The sequence below is a fragment of the Coregonus lavaretus genome (assembly GCF_964263955.1).
Source record: "Coregonus lavaretus genome assembly, chromosome: 34".
Classification (NCBI taxonomy): Eukaryota; Metazoa; Chordata; class Actinopteri; order Salmoniformes; family Salmonidae; genus Coregonus; species Coregonus lavaretus.
In genome coordinates, this window is record NC_140021.1 from 16,828,713 (window position 1) to 16,836,785 (window position 8,073).

An 8,073-nucleotide genomic window follows, 5' to 3' on the forward strand; every position below is an offset into this window, starting at 1 on the left:
ATCGTGGACTACAGGAAAAGGAGGGCCGAACACACCCCATTTCACATCGACAGGGGTATAATGGAATGGGTCGAGAGTTTCAAGTTCCTTGGTGTCCACATCACCAACAAACTATCATGGTCCAAACACACCAAGAAAGTCGTGAAGAGGGCATGACAACGCCTTTTCCCCCTCAGGAGATTGAAAAGATTTGGCATGGGTCCCCAGATCCTCAAAATGTTCTACAGCTGCACCATCGTGAGCATCCTGACCGGTTCTATCACCGCCTGGTATGGCAAGTGTTCGGCATCCGACCGCAAGGTGCTACAGAGGGTAGTGCGTATGGCCCAGTACATTACCGGGGCCAAGCTTCCTGACACCCAGGATCTATATATATAGTAATAAATTATGTATCATTAAGGCAAAATGTTGGGAAATGTCAAAAGTAAAATATAGTAAACATGATTGACATTCTATAATCCAGATGTATGTTTAAATAAGCAATATAGCCAATACAGTGTGTAACCATGCCTTAATGTATGTATGTGTATTATTTTTGAGAAAGGGTCTGCCACCAATATAATAAGATAAGAGGAAGAGGTCATATGGAAAAGTTCACATAGCCTTTTTGGAGAAAACAACATGTGACATCTAGACGTTGAAAGATAAGGGTGGCATGGCCATGAAAGAAGTTAATCATTTACCCTAAGGGTAGTAACTGTATATGCTATGTAAAGGATGACTATGCACTTGTATTTGTATAAAAGGAGATCTTTGAGCCAAGGAGAGCCAGTTGTTCCATGGAGCAAGCTCGGCTTTATTATGCAATAAAGTCTAATTCTTGGATTCACAAGCTCCGGTGTCTTGAGAGATATTTTTGAGTTGATTATTTATTAGTCAAATATTTCTACGACATATACTAGGCGGTGTCAGAAAAAGGCCCAAAAAACAGTCAAAGACTCCAGTCACCCAAGTCATAGACTGTTCTCTCTGCTACCGTACGGCAAGCGGTACCAGAGCGACATGTCTAGGTCCAAAAGGCTCCTTAACAGCTTCTACCCCCAAGCCATAAGACTGCTGAACAATTAATCAAATGGCCACCCGGACTATTTGCATTGACACCCCCCCAACCCTCCCTTTGTTTTTACACTGCTGCTACTCGTTGTTTATTATCTATGCATAGTCACTTTATCCCTACCTACATGTACAAATTACCTTGACTAACCTGTACCCCCACACATTGACTCGGTACCGGTACCCTCTGTACATAGCCGCATTATTGTTATTTTATTGTATTTTAATTTTTTTACTTTAGTTTATTTAGGAAATATTTTCTTAACTCTATTTTCTTCAAACTGCATTGTTGGTTAAGGGCTTGTAAGTAAGCATTTCATGGTAAGGTCTTTGTATTCGGCGCATGTGACAAATACAATTCGATTTGATTTGATTTTGATCAACTCTATGCGAAGGAGATGTGTGGTGCTGCATGACTCAAATGGTGGTCACACCAGAGACTGACTGGTTTTCTGATCCACGCCCCTACTTTTTAAAAAAGGTATCTGTGACCAACAGATGCATATCTTTATTCCCAGTCATGTGAAATCCATAGATTAGGGCCTAATGAATTTATTTCAATTGACTGATTTCCTTAAATGAACTGCAAACTCAGTTAAATCTTTGAAATTGTTGTGTTTATATTTATATTTTTGGGACAGGACAGATGCATGCAGGAAGCATCAAAGGGGAGGAGGGGAAAGAGGAACATGAGGGATATACAGTACCAGTCAAATGTTTGGACACCTACTCATTCAAGGGTTTTTCTTAATTTTTTTACTATTTTCTACATTGTAGAATAATAGTGAAGACATCTACACTATGAACGAACACATATGGAATAATGTAGTAAACAAAAGAGTGTTAAACAAATAAAAATATATTTTATATATGAGATTCGTCAAATAGCCACGCTTTGCCTTGATGACAGCTTTGCACACTCTTGGCATTCTCTCAACCAGCTTCACCTGGAATGCTTTTCCAACAGTCTTGAAGGAGTTCCCACATATGCCTGAGCACTTGTTGGCTGCTTTTCCTTCACTCTGCTGTCCAACTCATCCCAAACCATCTCAATTGGGTTGAGGTCGGAGGATTGTGGAGGCCAGGTCATCTGATGCAGCACTCCATCACTCTCCTTCTTGGTAAAATAGCCCTTACACAGCCTAAAGGTGTGTTGGGTCATTGTCCTGTTGAAAAACAAATGATAGTCCCACTAAGCCCAAACCAGATGGGATGTTGTATCGCTGCAGAATGCTGTGGTAGCCATGCTGGTTAAGTGTGCCTTGAATTCTAAATAAATCACAGACAGTGTCATCAGCAAAGCACCCCCACACCATAACACCTCCTCCTCCATGCTTTACAGTGGGAACTACACATGCAGAGATCATCCGTTCACCCACACCGCATTTCACAAAGACACGGCGGTGTGGGTGACTCCAGACCAAAGTACAAATTTCCACCGGTCTAATGACAATTGCTTGTGTTTCTTGGCCCAAGCAGGTCTCTTCTTCTCATTGGTGTCCTTTAGTAGTGGTTTCTTTGCAGCAATTCGACCATGAATGCCTGATTCACACAGTCCCCTCTGAACAGTTGATGTTGAGATGTGTCTGTGACTTGAACTCTGTGAAGCATTTATTTGGGCTGCAATTTCCGAGGCTGGTAACTCTAATGAACATCCTCTGCAGCAGAGGTAACTCTGGGTCTTCCATTCCTGTGGCAGTCCTCATGAGAGCCAGTTTCATCATAGCGCTTGATGGTTTTTGCGACTGCACTTGTTCCGTATTGACTGACTTTCATGTCTTAAAGTAATGATGTGTATGTGTGACCTGGAATATCAATGGAATTGTGCAGCAAGCCAGAATATCAGCAATAGAAAGTGAAAGATTTGGGCGAGCTTGGGATCTGGCACAAGTAAAAGTCACTTTACTGAACTGTTATTCCCCAAATGAAGATGACCCAAAGTTCATTAATGACCTAATACTAAAATTATCTCAATGTAATGGGAATATTATTTGGGGGGGGGGGGGGGGGGGATTGTGTGCGGGATGCAAGTCTAGACAAGTCATCAACTAAACTATATCCTCTTCCTAACCTGGTAACCTGGTATTTCCCGCCAAAACTGGAAGTGTCATTCAAACGCATTATAAAGCATATAAATAGGACTATGTCTGGATTTGATTAGAGCTTTGATCGAAAATTAAAGCCTGATGCTACCTGAGCCTGATGAGCCATACATTAAATACATTTGATGAGCCCTATATTAAAGACATTTAATGAACCCAATCCCAAATAAACCCAAATGATTGTGCCTTTAACCAATACATATATGAAATAAGCTACTGCACATTACGCACATTAGAAAAAACATAAAAACCCATAGATGTAGTTAGCCAAATGCTCTCTTGGGAAAATAAATGAAACTAGCTCCAGTAGGCTATTTTTTTTTAGTGTGAACTGTATTACTGTACTGTATTGTATTATACTGTATTATATGGACTGGAATTATGCACCTCGTTCAAAGCATGATAAAGCAGGGAGAGAACATGCGATTCTGGTGCAGCACATGCGGCCTACAAAGTTCCAAGTATAGGCTAGCGAATTGTATTTTATTTTTGAAATATAATAGGGCCTATTTGAATAATTAGTAGGCTGACACATATATACAGTACCTTTCATAATATTTCCCCTAATGTTATTAGCCTACCTCCTCTTTCTCTCTTTATTGTTGCTTCATTCCTTCCTCGCTTTTAACAGTTAAATGAAATACGTTTCTTTGTCCTTATCTTCATAATTGTAATGACATCCTTGAATAATATAGGACTAGAATTACACGCAGAAGGCTTTCACTTCTCTTCACAAAGATTGAATGGTTATGGGTCTGAATAAATAACTGCTATAGCCTACCGCCATCGAGCATTCACTCTTCTTTCAAACTGCCTGTGAGTTCTATTGGGTGCTGTATTTAATATTCAGCAAACAAGAGCCCTCTTCGAATAGTCTATTGGTATAAGAAATGCTAAAACAATTATGTCCAGCAAGCTATTCTAGTCTAGCTTTTCTTGCATGGGACTCCAAGAGCTAAGGAGCATTTTTTAAGGAGAGAGGCCAGAGGAACACAGGTGTGTGCATATTGTGCAAGAGACAGAGGCTATAAATTAGAAGCATATTATGCATAACCCAACATGAATTAGCTAATTATAAGGCAAATACTTAATTGAATGTATTACTTGAAAGAGGTAGGCTAGGACATATATAAAATAATAATATGCCATTTAGCAGACGCTTTTATCCAAAGCGACTTACAGTCATGCGTGCATACATTTTTGTGTATGGGTGGTCCCGGGGATCGAACCCACTACCTTGGCGTTACAAGCGCCGTGCTCTACCAGCTGAGCTACAGAGGACCACATATATATAGGGCTATATATCAGTCTAGAACAGGATGATCTATTTGAATGGAGTTGATGGAGAGAGAGAAAGACTGCGAGAGAGTGCTCACACGTGCACTGATTTAAAGCAGTGGTATTTGAGTGGTAGGCTGTTTTAAAACTCTGCAGCTGCAACTAAAAAATATATATATGTTTACAATAAAAAAAAGAATGTGATCCCCGAAAGCCAGATGGAGATGGGTAAATGAGACGTGCATTCAGTCTTTATATTACTGTAGCATAGACAATGCTGCAGCAAATACAGGCCTACTGAGATGATATGTCTACATGCATTGTGAACTGCGCTCCATAATGAGATGGGCGGTCTGTCCCCACACTGAGCATTGATAATTCATCATGCAGAGGCCGTAGAGAAGCCAGATTTAGACATTGCATATAATTTAACAGTTCCATTTCACGCCATGCTGTTCATATAAATAATTTATATAATTTACTGGTTTCTCACTGTTATTTATCCTGGGAAAAGGGAGTGGTTTTGGGCAGTAAATCCCGGTAAATCTAGGTAACTGGGTTCCTGCCATTCAACTCTAACATACACTGAGTATACCCCCCCCCACACCCCCTTTTGGCTTCAGAACATACTCAATTCGTCAAGGCATGCACTCTACAAGGTGTTGAAAGCGTTCCACAGGGATGCTGGCCCATGTTGACTCCAACACTGATTGAAGTGGATTTAACAAGAGACATCAATAAGGGATTATAGCTTTCACTTGGATTCACCTGGTCAGTCTATGTCATGGAAAGAGCAGGAGTTCTTAATGTTTTGTACACTGAGTATAATCATCCAACTGAAAGAGAATACTCCTATTACTCTCATGTCCACAGCTCATATTCAACAATTGACTTATTTGTTGTAAACATTTCTTTAACTGACTATGTTCCTGAATGTAAATACCTTCCTAGAATAATTACAGACCATAGCCCATTGTCCTTCACGTTAAAGCTCAAACCTCCTATGCCAATAATAAAGACATGGTGACAGGGTCCCCTGTAGCTCAGTTGGTAGAGCATGGCGCTTGCAATGTCAGTGTTGTGTTGTGGGTTCGTTTCCCACGGGGGGCCAGTATGGAAATGTATGCACTCACTAACTGTAAGTCGCTCTGGATAAGAGCGTCTGCTAATTGACTAAAATGTAAAAAAAAATGTAATTCAACGCAATATTACTTGGAGATAAGGAGTTTACCTCATATCTCAACACACAGATAGAAATGTTTTGGGAAAGAAATGTAGATAATTAAGTATGCCCAACTGTTGTCTGGGAAGCTCTTAAAGCAACAATATGTTGAGCAAGGTGAAAGTGCAGGACAAATGCTTGCTTGGCAAATTTAGAAAGAGGAACGTACCATCCATAGCATTCAAACCCCAGATGCTTGCATAACAATGGATCCTTCTGAAATCAACTCAGTCTTTAAAACATTTAATCACAAACTGTATCAATCTGAAAACAAAAGTTCATAGGAGGATATAGACAATTTCCTTAATAAGGCCATTTTACCAATTATAAGTGAACCAGAGAATATTCATGTGGATAGAAACATTACCCCAGGTGAATTGTTGGAGGCCTTCAATAATCTAACAATAAATAAATAAAATACTGAAAGAAGCTGCTATGACAAAGAAGTTGATTGGAAAGTTACAGTTGATTGAAACTCTAGCTGATGGTTCAGAACCTTTAAGGAAAAAATGGGAAATAGTTTTAGTTTTTGTGTTGTGTTGTTTTGGGGTGCTGTGGAAAAACAATAAAAACGTACGTTGAAAGCACTGTGTGTGTGTGTGTGTGTGTGTAACTAGTTCCACAGCCTTTTTTAGGTAAGATGCCAAAATAATAATTTCTAGTTGAATGAATATGAGACAATTTGAGCAAACACATCATTTAAAGTTGACTGCATTTTGCCTATGTTTTCTCAAGTCAGAGCTAAATTTGGGCAAACTAATTGTTTTAGTTCAGGTAACACTTGGACTGAAAAGTTTAGCAAACAAAAACAAAGGCTGTGGAACAAGTTACTTAATAATAATTAATTGAAACAACTAGATTTTTTTTATTTTTTTACAGTGCAGGTCCCTTACACGTTGTTAAGAAGTGGAAGCAACTGAAATTCCCCTTGAATTAGATTTCACTCTTGACTTAATCTCTTTATTCGGCAGAGGAGGTTGTGCATGATGTCTTCTAATCCTCCCGCCCTGCATGGGCCCCGTGCAGAGCAAGCTGAAGCTCAGAGCTTTGATCAGCTCCTGTTTGATGAGAGATATCTACAGACCTCATCTGACACGATGGACAGCAGCACACTGAGCCCAGCACTGTCGCACTCGACCTGCTCAAACTGATTGATGAGATTAAAAGGAAAGAAAATGGATGGCAGCACAGAAGGAAGGAACATTGGTGAACATGGATAAAAAAAAGAAAAATGCACCCAAAAACAACAGTTGTTGCTTGCTGCCATTGTTTTGAAAGCATGCCGGATTTAAGATCTCTTGCTCTAAGTATTAATTTAGCTTCCGACTTCTTTATTTCATCCCCTCTGCCTCTCTTCCTCTCTCTCTCTCTCCCCCCCCCCCTCTCTCTCTCTCTGACACGCGCTACACAAGGTTAATAATGATCTCCTGTGTGACTTTATAGGAGGTCAAAGAGGACCCTCTCTGCTGCCACCACATAACAGCCTTGCTTTGTGTCTGAGGAACAGTTCCAGAGGGTCATCCTCCCCCATCCTCCCCCCGGTGACAATCTGACATTTAGACAGACTAATAACTAATGATGCAGCATTTCCATAGGGCAGACCTGTGTCAGCGATGACAGATGTTTTACCTCTTAGTTTCTTTTCTGTAAAAGAGTCAAGCACTTAATCAATGGCTGTTTTAACCTAACACGGGAGAGGTGATGCAGCACTACGCCATAATTTGCTATTGATCTGAAGTATGTTTTTTTCCCTAGTGTAGCTAAAAGGTTTAATAGCATTGACTTCAATAAAAGTCACTGGTGCCATCATAAATCCAATTAAGATCAATTACCAGAGGAAGTTGTCTGACACATCCATGGGGCGGCAGGTAGCTTAGTGGTTAAGAGTGTTGTGCCAGTAACCGAAAGGTTGCTGGTTCTAATCCCCGAGCCGACTAGGTGAAAAGTCTGTCGATGTGCCCTTGAGCAAGGCACTTAACCCTAATTGCTCCTGTAAGTCGCTCTGGATAAGAGCGTCTGGTAATCCATGGTATACTGTACTTTTAATGTTGGTAATATGCTTCCAAGTATTATATTTCAATATTATTTTCAGAGGAAAAAGTTTTATGTATGTGAAGTATACCTGCATTCATAGGCCAACAGGTTCAGAGATAGATAGAGTACTTAGTGGGTAACTAAACTTTTTAAAATCTATCTTGAAAGGCTCGGTCCTTGTATCTATTCAAGCAGTACTTTAGGGATTTGAATAGGCAAAAAATTAATAAGGCTCCATGACATGCTAGAGAAAGGGAACAGGCCTGTTAGGAGAAATGTAGCTGTGCATGGAGCAGTGGGAAGAATAATATCTTGAAACAGCCTTCACCTAGTGACCAATGTCATCAAAGGCGTGTAACAGGAGTGACACACACATACACACAC